Source organism: Echinops telfairi, unplaced genomic scaffold, assembly GCF_000313985.2.
Source record: "Echinops telfairi isolate 266 unplaced genomic scaffold, ASM31398v2 ScPeMD7_18;HRSCAF=68, whole genome shotgun sequence".
Lineage (NCBI taxonomy): Eukaryota > Metazoa > Chordata > Mammalia > Afrosoricida > Tenrecidae > Echinops > Echinops telfairi.
In genome coordinates, this window is record NW_022103915.1 from 48,301,775 (window position 1) to 48,315,379 (window position 13,605).

Sequence of the window (13,605 nt, forward strand, 5' to 3'; positions counted from 1 at the left end):
AAGCCCTGCTCCCGAGCTTAACTACGCAGTGATGTGGGGGCGCTCTTCACCACAGGCTGGCCTTCATTTCTCGTGGGAGTGCAGCTTAGCCCTCCCCCCTAGCGTGGGGATGGAAGCACTTGGAACCGAAAAATGGGACTCTTGGAAAACAAACCCTGAAGCAGCCTTAAAAACCACTTTTCCTACTCATTCAACTCTCTACTCCTAATGGATTTCATCTCTTGGCCGGAAGTGAACACCTAATTCCTTTTCAAGGGGATGAGTCTTTGGTTAGCAGCCCAGTGTTTAACCCACCGCACCACATGGACCCCAGAGGTGAAGCATGATGTAGCCTGAGTTGGAAGGATATGGTGGGGGAGGGGGAATACTGGCAAACACGACTCTTCAAGTAATTTTTGCTTGATTTCTATTGGGGATTTCTTTTGGCTCTGTGTGGGTGACTGGGTCTTGAATTTGTGAGTCTACCATAAATCCCATTAAAATTTGGGAAGTATCTTTCTTAGCATTAAAATGCTCATAGTAGCTATAGTTCTATGAAGTTAATTGCCAATGCTCTCTGTAAACATGAAATTTCATGCAAATCTTCGAACAATATTACCCTATCATGTTGACTCCCATAGAAAGTGAACTTTAGTAAGTTAAGCTCTCAGTGTACATTTGTAATTTGACTGCAACATTAATGGTCCTTCGACTTCTACATTAAGAGGAAATAAACATAACATTCATAATGTAGATAGTTATATTGCCAATTAAATGAAAAAAACTCTGGCTGTTTCTTCATAAGAAACTTGTAAATGGGCTCAGGGTTTGTCTGGTATTAGGTAAAAACAAATCCATTCTGCTTGATGGCTAATTCAGGGCCATGTTTACTTAGGCAACTCATAAAATTGTGTGTAGGGAAATGAGTCTCTGGGACAATCAGGTCTTACTTCTAGTGGCTAATCGATGCTCAGAGCTTTGGGATTTAATTATGTCTGCTGAAAAAAATCAATTTCTTTTCCTCCCTTAGAAATATACTGCAGCCTTCATTTTAATTTAGAAATATTCAAGCCTTTATAGATATGATTCTGACACAGTACCTGGAATCCAGGAGTCCCTGGGAAGGGCAAACAGTTAAGTCCTAGACTCCGAACCAGAAGGCTGGAGGTTCAAACCCACAAGGGATGTCTTGTAAGTGAGGCCTGGCAAACTGTTTTCTGAAAGGTCCCAACCTTGAAAACCCTATCGAACAGTTTGACTCTGACCATTTGGGGTCATTGGGAGGCGGAATCAAATTGGCAGTCACTAACAGCAGCAACCTATTCTCTAATTTGAAACAACCCACCCCCATGCACTTGTCCGGACCCATAGCAGCCCCAGAGGACTGAGGAGAACTGCCCCAGCGGGTTTCCAAGCCCGCCAGATCTTTCTCCTGTGGAGTGTTTGGGTGGACCTTAAACCATAGACCCTTTGCTTACTAGCTGAGCAATTCACCACTTGACCACCAGGGCTTTGCTGGCTGGCTGTTAGGTGCTCAAGAAAGATTGGGCATGTGTTGAATTCTTCTTTCAATTGAATGCAAATCTAGGGAATTAAAACTGCAGGTGTGGCATTGCGTCTGAGTCCTCTGCTCCCCTGCTTGTCTAGCTGTGGACTCTACATGTTACCATTACTCCAGAGAAAGAATTAACACTGGCCAACACACATTGTGGTGCCTCACATGTTAGACTTGTTTCTGGGTAGATTTGACCTGCTGATTCCAAAAATGATATCAGTTTTCTCTTACCAGCTCTGGTTTTAAGATACAGAATATAGGCCATATAACACTCTTCACTCTGTTTACCCATTAAAAAAAATCAGGATATTTTAATGTGGTAGCTAGCCTGAGCTAGAGGAAGTGCACACTGGCTTTAGTTAAAGTCGCTTGTGTTGTACTAACTATTTAGGTCAAGTTCACATGGGGTCTTTTGATCCAATGATATATTTGAATAGTACACCTCACATGAACTTGGAATGTTCCCCAAGTATCACTTCACCTTTGTAAGGAACTGAATAGCGGGCAATTCCAATGTATTATCTTTAAAAGTGGCCACTAGTAAGAATTAGTGTACATTAAATAAGGATCCCGATGGTGCAGTGGTTTATTTGTTTGATTGCTAACCACAAGGTTGGCTATTCAAGGCCTCCAACTGCTCTGAAAGAGAAATATGAGACATTCTGATCTCATCAAGATTTAAAGCCTCAGAAACCCCCAGGAGATGTTTCACTTGACCTATTTGATTTCTATGAGTGATAGTGTTTGGTATAAAAAATAGAGATTCAAATGTTCTGAAACTCAAAATGGGTCTGTCAGAGTTCAAACCCCTTTATTACAATGAAGATGTTCCAGTCCCACTGTAAGATGGCACAACTTCTCCACCTGTGCACAGAAACTCTTAAAAGTTAGGGTTTTTCTTATAAAGAAGCTCGGAGCCAACTTCACCTCTGAAACACTTAGCATGAATTATCCACTGACTTCTAGACGTCACAATGTGTTCTAAAATGTTTACTGCATAATTTGAAGAACATTTTAATGACATATTTATGAAAATTGCTGTGAAGTCTTACATTTTCCTCATTCTAAACACCCCGCCCCCCACCTTCCCCATATGAGTCTTTTCCATTTCCTTCTCTCTGCTCTTCTCCGGCTGTGTTCTGGTTTGCAGTGGCCGGCTTGGGTCTCTGTATGTACTGTACAGCCTCCCAGCCCGAAAAGGCAAGCCCATTGCTTCCGAATCGAATCTAACTCGTCGTGACCCTGTGGGATGAGGAGAACCGCCCCCTTTGGCTTTCCAAGCCTTCAAGTCTTTTAAAGGCTGCGGAGTGGGTTCGAAGAGTGACTTTAAAATTGGCAGCTCAGCGCATGACCACCTCCCCTCGGAAGTCCCTTCACACCTAATTCCTTTTCAAGTACTTCTTACACATAATTTGTGGGTCTGAATTCTTCTTGTAGTTAAAACTAGGATGTTAACTTAATGAGTATAACTTAATAGCTGAAAATATAGTGGAACACCATGTCTAAGAAACTAGAGCTGATGTGGCCTATCCAACACAATTTTCTGAATCAGTGTCCCAAATATGTCCCCAGGGCCAGGCCTACAGACAAAGACACCAAGAAAAATTCTTTGTTAGCCTATGTAATCTTAAGTTGGAAATCATTTATTTAATATCAGGATTCTCCTTTTTTAGACACGTAGCCTGACTTGAATTCAGTGTTGGTTGGTGGTAGTGGTTCTAGTGGGCAAACATGGAGTCTGATACAAGCTGCGTGGAGTATGTGTGGAAGGGCGTGCCTTCTACTCTTCCCCATCTGTGTGGGGTTCTTCTCCTTACCCAGCTTCGAGAATGGCTCACATAGCTTCTTAGTCTTGCCCTCTCCCCAGGAGAACTGGATATTGTGAATGTACCTACACCTACCTTCTTGTGAGGGTAAGTCATTGTGACTGGTTTCCTAGGAGACTGCGCATTTAATAACCAAACCACAAAACCCCAGCCACAGCCGCTGTTGATGATATTACTATCTTCTACGTGTTTTGCAGCTCTGGTAGTATAGCGGGTTACATTTTGGTCTGCAAACTGCAAGGACAGCAGTTCAAACTCACCAGCCACTCCGAGGGAGAAAGGGGAAGCTGTCTGTAAGGACCTGCCTGGGCTGGGGACCCTCGGGCATTGCTGAGAGGCAGAACTGATTCGGCGACAGTGGGCTTGGTTCTGGCCAAGTGTTGTACATTCATGTTGACTCAGTTATTTTTCTTGTGACTTCCCGAAGTAGGTGTAAGTATTACCATTTTAGAAAGAAAAAGAAACCATAGGGCAATTCCACTCTATCCTATAAGGGCTCCATGACTTGAAATCTACTCAATGGCAGTGGGATAGATGCGTGCAAAGTTCTACACCAGGTGTTATTGGGAAGAGAAAAATGTATAGCATAGCATTCCTTCTCACAAAACGTTTACAAGTGAATAGCAGAACCGACGAACATGTAACATGTAAAACAACGTATTATATTTTCTGAGGGTGGTATGTATGCAGTTAAAAAAACAAGCTTTTTAAAAATGTTTTAAGCCAAGGTAGAAAAGGGGCGAAACATAGCTTATTGAGGTCTTGTTTCTCAGTGTAAGTAGTTAACTTTTGGTAGATGCTGAATTCCCAGTTTTGCATAGATAAATGTGCTTTGAAAAATGGATTGGGGTTGGGGGAGGGGGAGGCCTCAGTCTAGTTTGGAAGGGTATGGATATGGAGGAGAATTCTCAGAGAAGTTAGGAGAAACCCAAAGGCGGTGAGCTCCTTCAGGGCAGGGAGATGGTCTTGCTCATCTCTAACCCTAGTGCCAAGTTTGCCCACAGTAGGGCTTCAATGTAGCTCTGTGGGATGGTTGAACTGGTAATTCTTGCAGGTCCTTTAAAGCCCAATACTCACTGTATGGAATGTTGGATGCACTACTTTTTCATTATTTTTCTCTCTTCACAAGCATCCTTCTCTTTTTATTTTTCCTCTGTTGGCGAACTCAGGATGTCTAGTTTGTAGTCACCAGGTTCGAAGTCTTGGGGTCTCCTTCCCCATTATTACCAGTTAGAGGTCATGCCAGGCTACTGACGCACATTTCATGTATCTTCTTCCTTTCCTCTTCTGACCCGAACCTAGTTCTACTCCTTCACGTAACAAATGTGTGTCCTGCCCAATATGCTGTACTGGATATGCTGGTGTGCAAAACCACGCCTCCTCTTCGTCATTTTCCTGTATTTCTCCATCACATCCGATTCTCCCTGCATGCAAGCCTTGGCACTTGCTCTTCCCTCAGGTATCTGCACGGCTTGTGTAGTAGGTTTCATGATGCAAGAAATCCACGTACAACCCCATTCCAGACGGGTGCGCCCCAGGTCTGCTTAGCACCAGCCAACACAAACCTACTCAGCTGTAGTGACCCTTCTGCCGTCCAGGGTGGATGTGTAAGAGTCCCATGGGAAAACGACCTCCCTTGAAAGAGAAGTTCCCCTGGAACGAAGGAAAACAAGTAAACAGCAAAGAGGGCGTTTGCCTCTCCAGAAGCTGGCCACACCGAAGTGTGTTTGAAATGATTAAAGAACAAGGAAATTGAGATCGGCTCTACTGCCTTAATAAAACATTGCCTTCGTATATTTGCACAGCTGCTCCCAGGGCGCGTGTGCAAAGCTTGCTTACAGGATTTAAATGGGGAAAGGTGAAGTTTGAGGTGGTTTACCTGCTATCCTTTGGTGGTCTGGCAGGGCCTTCGGGCTTTTTGCAGAAGGATCAAGAGCTCAGGGAAACGTTCTTTCCCAGTCATCCATGTAGGTGCTAGGAAAGCCCTGCTCCCGAGCTTAACTACGCAGTGATGTGGGGGCGCTCTTCACCACAGGCTGGCCTTCATTTCTCGTGGGAGTGCAGCTTAGCCCTCCTCCCTAGCGTGGGGATGGAAGCACTTGGAACCGAAAAATGGGACTCTTGGAAAACAAACCCTGAAGCGGCCTTAAAAACCACTTTTCCTACTCATTCAACTCTCTACTCCTAATGGATTTCATCTCTTGGCCGGAAGTGAGGGCTTCATGCTGATGAAGTAGAATCATGTCAGAAATGCTGGATTCAGGCCACCGAACCCCAGGCGACTCCACAAAGTCCCCAGGTCACTAGCCAACCTTTTCTTGGTCAGAGACCTATGATTAAAAGGTGGCATCTAACGATGGAAGGAGCCCAGGTGATGCTGTGTGTTAGACTTTCGGCTGTTAACCTCAGGGTCTGTAGTTGAAACTCGTCAGCTGCTCCGAGGGAGAAAGACGAAACTGTCTGCTCCTGTAAAGATTTACAGCCTCAGACACCCAGATAGGGTTGCGACGAGTCGGAATCACCTTGCTGCTAGTGGGTTTGTTTTGTTTGGGACTTTTCGCAGTGGAGAGCCCAAAGTTATATAACGACGAGGGTAAGGGGTCGCCTCTTATTAGGTCTTTGGGGGGATTGTCTTGAAGCTGAGCTAGTCTATCACTTTACATAAAAATCAGACTGAAGAGGGAGGGACAGAGTGTAGGGTGGATAGACTTTATGGTTGCTAAGGTCTCAGATCTAGCTGTCATGGTGAGTTTTAGATTCAGCAAGCTTGGCAAGCAGCACGTACACACTTGGCTTTCCACAGGAAGCCTGCTGATAGTGACCTGCCAGCAGTAAACTTTCCACAAAACAGAAAGTGTGAAGGGCAAAGGGTTTTCCTTTTCACCAGATAGTCTGAATGTGAGGAGAGGCTCTGGGGACAGAGCTGGAGGGAACTGCAGGTCCCGCGTGTTGACCTGACGTAGCTAAGTGTCACAACCGGACAATCAGAAACAGTGCTCAGCCGCCTCGTCAACGGAGACTTGGAAGCGAGCAGTGCTCTTTTTGCTTTCTGTTTTTCTCCCTGCCGCCGGGTGTAAGGGAGGGCCAGAGAAATGTAGGACACAACACTGCATCACATGCTTCCCTGTCGCTCACAGAGTATGTTCTACCACACTTGTGCGGCATGTTTGTGTTTCCATCTGATAGAAGTTCACGAGTGGTGATGACCTGTTTGTTTTCTTTTTCAAAGTTCTTACTGTGAATTACACGAAGGCTCAGAGAGCAGGCCATCTGGTTGACACAACAATTCCTACATATGTTGTTTCAACTCCTTCGTTTCAATGCATGTGGTTTCTGTTTCCGTTCCTCTCCTCCTCCTTTCTTAACTCTCGGGGCTTCGCCCTTGGGGACTGCTGCCTCTTTGATCTCTAATAGTGAATTATTCTAATGGGAGGTGAGTTCATTTCTATACCTGAGAGGTCACTAAAGTCCGTAGTCTTGGAGGTCTCGCCCGTCTCTATCTGCCCTGAAAGCCTGGTCTATTTTTTATGATTTTGAGTTCTGTTCCCTATGTTTGTGGTGTTCTGTCCAGGACCTTCGAATGTTGTCCTTGCAGAGCAGTGGGTGGTGGTAGCAGGACACCATCTGGTTGTTCGGTCTGAGGTTGTAGAGACTGATGCTTGCACGGTGCATTACGTCAGTTGGAGTAATTGTTTATATGTGTCTTTTTGTCCATTTCTTTTCTCTGGATGAAGAGATACCACTATTTGCACCTTAGATGGCTGCGTGTAAGAACCCAGTTGCTACTCACCAAGTGGGATGTAGAACATTGTCTTTGTAGACGATGTTATGCCAGTTGACCTTGGTATTCCCTGAGACTACAGTCCTTAGCCCCCAGGCCCAGTGACTTATTTCTTTAAGGGGTTTGTTTATAGCTAAGAGATTTTCATTGCTTTGCCGCCACCCTCCCCACATCCCCCATGTGTCCCAACACATTCATGGATGTATTTTCAGCAAAGGTACTGCACAGCCAAACATCCTCTGTCAAACCTATGTGTATTTGTGGGAATACGCCCACTCTCCCGCCCACACCTGTTCAGCCTATCCAAGCAACTACTCATAGACTACCACTATTGTAGGAGTCTGTAGATAATAGCATTTGCCTCTGTGTAACTCTTGCAAACCTCCCAGCGCCTCCCCCTACTTCCGTAATTTTTTTCTTAACTGTTCTCTTATTGTATATTGCCTCCTCTTCACCCAACTTGAGGCTTGTCTACTCTCCAGCCTGTGGCTTCCTGGATTGCTACTTTTCATATGAAACCTTTTCTTGACTTGTTAGTCCCTGCATGCATGTATCTGGGTCCTGCCTCTTATTTCTCTGGAAGGATTGCTGCGGTGATGGCCTGGCTCATAGTTTATCAATATCATTAGCATTAATAAGTGACTCCAGCAAGTCGTGCGATTGATTACAAAGTATTCTCTTTGCAACTGCCCAGAAGGTATATAGTTCCATTACCAATTTTTCAGTTAACTCAAGGAATTTTTAATATTACTTAGAAGTGGAGATGAGGACATCTGCATTCTTTGTACCCTCTTCTGTATCAGTACAGAGCCTTCAGCAGTAATTGCTTTTTAGATGCACGATTACTGCTCACTTAGCCCTATGCAAAGAAGTAGGCCATTCTATTCATTGGGATCTTGCTGTTCTGTAATTATCTGAAGAACTAATGATTATAGACAGGGATCCTGTGTGGTTTCAAAGCAGGTACATTTAACACCATTAGAAAATAATCTGTAGCTACCAGATTTCAAGCTTTAAAAAATGATATCCAGATAATATATCTATCTAGATGAGTTTTATTATTCTTAAATGCGTTATGTAATTGGGAAAAGCTTTTCTCTTTCTCGGTTAAGTAGCAAAGGAAGGAAAGGAGATGGTTTCCATTTATTTTTGGCCCCGTTAATATGCTGCCATTGACACTCACTTGCACATGCTTTGAGCAAAGAACTGTGTTTGTGTATTTCTTTTCTTCTTAAAATTCAGGTGAACGTTTCTCCTTCTTGAATAAAATGGCAATCAAGTTTTCTACATTATTGAAAGATGCAAATGATGTTGACAATGTGTTTGTTTGTTGTCTGTATATAAGTAACCCTTTCAAAGTCAAATGTGAAGTAAACGAACCCAGCCATGAAGTACATCGTACAATACTATATGGAAAAGGTAAATTTTATAAATCCAGGTTTTCTGAAGTTCTTTAATTTAGATATATGGAGTGGGCCTCTTCCCTGAACTTGGCCAGTTTGCCAGTTTTCCTTGCCTAGTTATATGTTCAATTTATCTTTTCAATGGAGAAAATAAGTAAAATTTGTATGGCAAAGGATGGGCCTGCCTCTGTAGCAGCAGGATTTGACTATGGCTTAGGTTTTTAAAGTGTTATTTATTTATTTTAACAGTTCTATTGGCATATAATTGGAGCCCTGGTGGCATAGTGCTAGCTGAACAGTCCACAACACAAAACCACCAGCCACTCCTCAGAGAAAGATGGGACTTTCTGCATTCTGCCCTGTTATGTAGGGTTGCTGTGAGTCAGGATCAACTGCATGGAATTGGGTTTGGTTTGATTTTGGTTTTGCATATTATTCACATACCATACAATTCAATGGCTTAGCTATTAAAATATAAATATATTAAATATAACATTAAATATATAAAATATATTTATTGCAATCATCTTTGCAGTCAAATTTGGAATGTTTTCTTCATTCTTGTACTCATTAGCTCCTCCATTAGCCCCCAACTTCCCCTGCCATTACCCTACCAAGAAAAAACACAACACAACACAACACAACACAACAAAACACCTCACTGCCATCCAATCAATTCCGACTCATCGTGACCTTACAGGACAGGGTAGAACTGCCCCAGTGAGTGTCTGAGATGGTAACTCTTTATGGTAGTAGAAAGCTGTCTTTCTTGAAAGGAAAGGTGGTTTCAAACTGCTGACTTTGCTGTTAGCAGCCCTTTGTGTTACCACTCTCCTCCACGCGACCCTGATCCCACCACTCTCAGTAATCTGCTAGACCTTCAGGGCTGGTGACTTTTGCCTAGAGCATGCTGTGGCCTGCCTCCTCCACAGCACCCTGGCTCCCACCTGGTTTGATTCTTTATATAACACAGCCTATTCTCTTATTCCAAACACCTTGCTTTCAGGTTGAAGTTATGCCTTTGTCCTGGTCATTGGTTTTGCTGCTCTGCTCCTCACTCTTTGCCCCTGCATTGCCGCATTGTCATCCATTTCCCTTAGACTTGATGGCCTAGCCCGTTTCTTGCCAGCAGCAGGTCTCCCTGCTCTCTGATGAAGGAGCATAAATGCTCCTCTGCCGGAAAGGCTGGTGGCCCTACAGCAGCTCTACAGCACAAGGTCCTGGCGACAGGCTTCTTTTGTTGTTGTGAACCTGTGTGTGTTCTGACTCTTACAACCCGGTGATTAGCAGAATGAAACCCTGCCTAGTTCTGTGCCTTCCACCACCCCTGTATGTGTGAGCCCATTGCTGCAGCCATTGCGTCAGTCCATCTCGCGAAGGGTCTTCCTTTCTCCCCATCCTTCTGTTTTACCAAGCATGATGTCCTTCGTCAGGGACTCACGCCGCCAGCTACCAGGTCCAAAGTAAGCCAGGGGAATCGGCACCATCCTCACTCGTAAGCAGTCTTCTGGCTGTTTCTTTGTTCTTCTGACAGTCTATGGTATATTTAATATTCCTTTTCAATAACAATTAAAATTTATAAAAATTTCTTTGTTCTTCCTTATTCACTGTCTAGCTTTCATATGCACCGGAGGTGGCTGAAAATACCAAGGCTTAGATCTGGCACCACTTAGTCCTCAGAGTGCTTTTCCTTTTTAACACTGTAAAGAAGCCTTTTGCAGTAGATTTGCCCATGCGATATGTTGCTTGATTGTTTTTCATTTCTGCTTCCATGTGGATCCAAGTTATTGTGGATCCAAGTTAAATAAAATTGTTGACAACTTCAGTATTTCTCTGTTCAGCAGAATGTTGTCCCCCTCCAAAAAAAAATCCTTTGTATTGGGAGGTAATACAGATATATCATTCTGTAGTTCAATCACATTAAGCAGTATTGTACAATGGCTACCATAGTTTCCAAAAAATTCTCCTTCTTCTTGAACTCCGAGGTATAATCTCCCCTTTACCCTACCTCCCAGGAACCTTTATGCTACTTGCTGTCTCTATAAATTCATTGATCCTGCCTGGCTTTCATATACCCAAACCCAGAAAAACATAGAACAAGTCAAGAGGCCTATCTCCAATGACAAAACCCGTCAGAGCTAAACTCCAACATGAAGAAACAGGAAAAAAGAAAAGAACATCATACAAAGTGTTACAAATCATATCAGGCCCAGTGTGTGTGGAAAGAATCAACTGACAAGGTTGTAACTGCTCCAGTCAGGCCTATCACTTTGATCTCCTATAGCCATCTCGCCAATGTGCTGTTTGGTAACCAGAGTATTCCCATCTCTCCATTTTGGATAGAAGGAAATCACCAGAGGCTTATTTCTTTTGTAGATCTCACAAATGTATCTTGGGGGTCTCACTGTCATCCATAGTCTTTGGCAAACTAGAATCTCACAATATGAGCTCTGATACTATTTCCTCCTTCACTTTGGATTATATAATTTGCAATCCTTGGATCACCGATGGTGTTCTTCTTCCATGTGGGTTTAGTTGACATCTCAGTTAGATGGCTGCTCTTTTGGAAATAAGCCTTTTAGATCCCAGACGCTATTTTATATGATAGCCTGGCACCATCTAATTTCCTTGCCACACTTTGCTCTAGCACCCATATCTTCTGTTTCCTTCCCAAGGATGAGTATCTAGCAGGGCCATAATCTAAGAACTAATTGTTCTTAAATTCAGTGCATGCCCCAAACCCAGAATGTTGTCTCTTGGTCCAGATTTTATGTATTTTTAATGCTGAGGTGTAATTCATATGGAAGACTATCATCTTTGATCTTCTTCAGTGAGCGCTTCAAATCCTCTTGCTTTTAGCAAGCAAGGCTTGGTCATCTGCGTATCACAATCTGCAGGCTGACCCAAGAATCCGAGAAACTAGACTGTATGAAGACAAAGGCAGCATTGCGATTGGATGGAGACTTCTGTACAGGTTGGGGTCAAGGCAACCCCAGTGGGAAGTTCTGTCCCATGGAATCCAGGGATGGCTCCCTCTAACCACTTGACTGACACAGTGTGGAGGGTTATGTTAAAAAATTAGTAGATATTTAAGATGAACGAATGAGTTGGAATCATCCTATTGCTTGAATTTAAATTTATGTCTTCCGTTTAATTGACACTTGTTAAAAATAGTCACATTTCACTGGCTGTTCTTTCTCCTCTCCTACCCTAGTTTTCTTGTTTCTGTACATCAAGTACTAGACGAGATGCTTTGCATTTTATTTTTAATCTTCACAATAACTATGAAGGCATGTTACCATCTTGATTTTTCACTTGAGGACACAGGGGTTCAGGAGGGTCATTAATTTCTCTGAAGTCAGTTAGCTAATTGGGAATGACCTCGCTTTTTCCTGGAGTCTCTCAGAGTCACAATCCCCGCCATATCCTCGAGGCTCTAGGGCATTCCTCTCTGACCTTCTTATTACTCCGATCCTGTGCGGATTGATCGCTGCCACTGTTACCTGAACCCCAATAGGGACAGAAGGAGTGATGAGACAGGGACAAGCTTGGTGACCTTGTCAGAGTTAACCTGGAGATTGAGACTTGGAGCTGAAGGAGATAGTAGAGCCAAAGATAGTGCCACATTGTCAACCTGAGCAAGTTCAAGAATAGTAGATCACCAAAAGAAATGGTAATGCTAATTTCAATGGGTCATTAAATCTGATCATCATTTGACTTTTAGTGACTTCATTTGTTGGCCAATCGTGGTCCAGTCTCTTAGCTTCTCCGACTCTCAACTTCCTCATCTTATCCTTTAGAAAGCTCATATATGAGGCGACTTCAACATTTTGTGGAAAAGGAATGAAAGACAATGGAATTTCTCCATGACTTTTTTGGCGCCCCCTGTGTTTGCTAGTGGTTAGCTGGTCAAAGGATGCGACACACATGGAGTGCTTTGCCAGGCGGCACTCCCATCAGATATACTATTACCAGATGCCAATTGTAAGTGGAGATGGCAACATCTTGGGTCAACTAAGTCTGTGCCACAGTTAGCATAACTGCCCACCAGCCAAAGCTGGCACCTGCTTCTGTATGGCCTGTGAGCAGAGTGATTTTTTAATGTTTTAAAATGATGTAAGAAAAATCTGTGACAGGAACATGATATGAAATTTAAATTTTAGTAGTGCTCATAACGTGAATTTTATTGGGACCCCTTTTGTTTACATATTATATGGAGTTGCTTTTGAGCTGCCAGAGCCAAGCTGAGTAATTTTGACATAGACTACACATCCCATAAGGACAAAAATAATGCTATCTGATCTTTTTAAGAAGAAGTTTGAGGGCTCCTAGTGTACTCATTTTGGGGTCTACCACTCGGTCTCCGTCCTTTCCCATTTGTTGAATCTCCTAAAGAGGAAAGAGAATTTAAAGACGTCTAATTGACTTGTTGGCAGTAAGAGTTTAGTAATTCTAAAGGAGCCCTCATGGCCTAGTGGGTTACGGGTTGGGCAGCTAACTGCAAGGTCAGCAGTTCAAACCCATCAGTCATTCTGTAGGAGAAAGATGATGCTTTCTACTCATGTAAAGATTTACAGCCTTGTAAACCAGTAGGAACAGTTTGTTCTGTCCAATAGGGTCGTGATGGCAACATATGTACAAATATGCTTGATACAATTGATACATGGATTGTTATAAGAGCTGTAATAGCCCCCAATAAAATAATCTTTAAAATACAAAAACAAAAACACATTTCTCTGGCCTGGTAAGAAGAGTAAAAAAGATGAAGGTATATTTGTCTTTTTTTAATCCCTTTTTGTGCTTTAAAAAAAATGAAATTTCGTTGTGTTGAAACATAAGGATGACTTTGACAGGCAGTTATGGGGGAACAACTCTACCCCAATCTGAAACCATCCTTAGCATCGCTGTTCTAACACATTTTCATTTTCTGGGCACTGTCTTCCACACTTGACAGAGATGTTTTTACATGGTTATGATCCTGGTCTACATTAGCTTTCACTGCGGATGCATACCTTTGCAGTTGTGCTTATAAATATTACTTGCTTGTTGCTTTTATTTCTC

General features: G+C 43.0%; 1 protein-coding gene across 1 annotated transcript in view; it reads left to right on the forward strand.

Annotated features, from left to right (window-relative positions):
* The window catches only part of ARMH4 (armadillo like helical domain containing 4), a 146,112-nt gene that overhangs the window by 119,361 nt on the left and 13,146 nt on the right, over nt 1–13,605 (forward strand). The window lies entirely within an intron of this gene.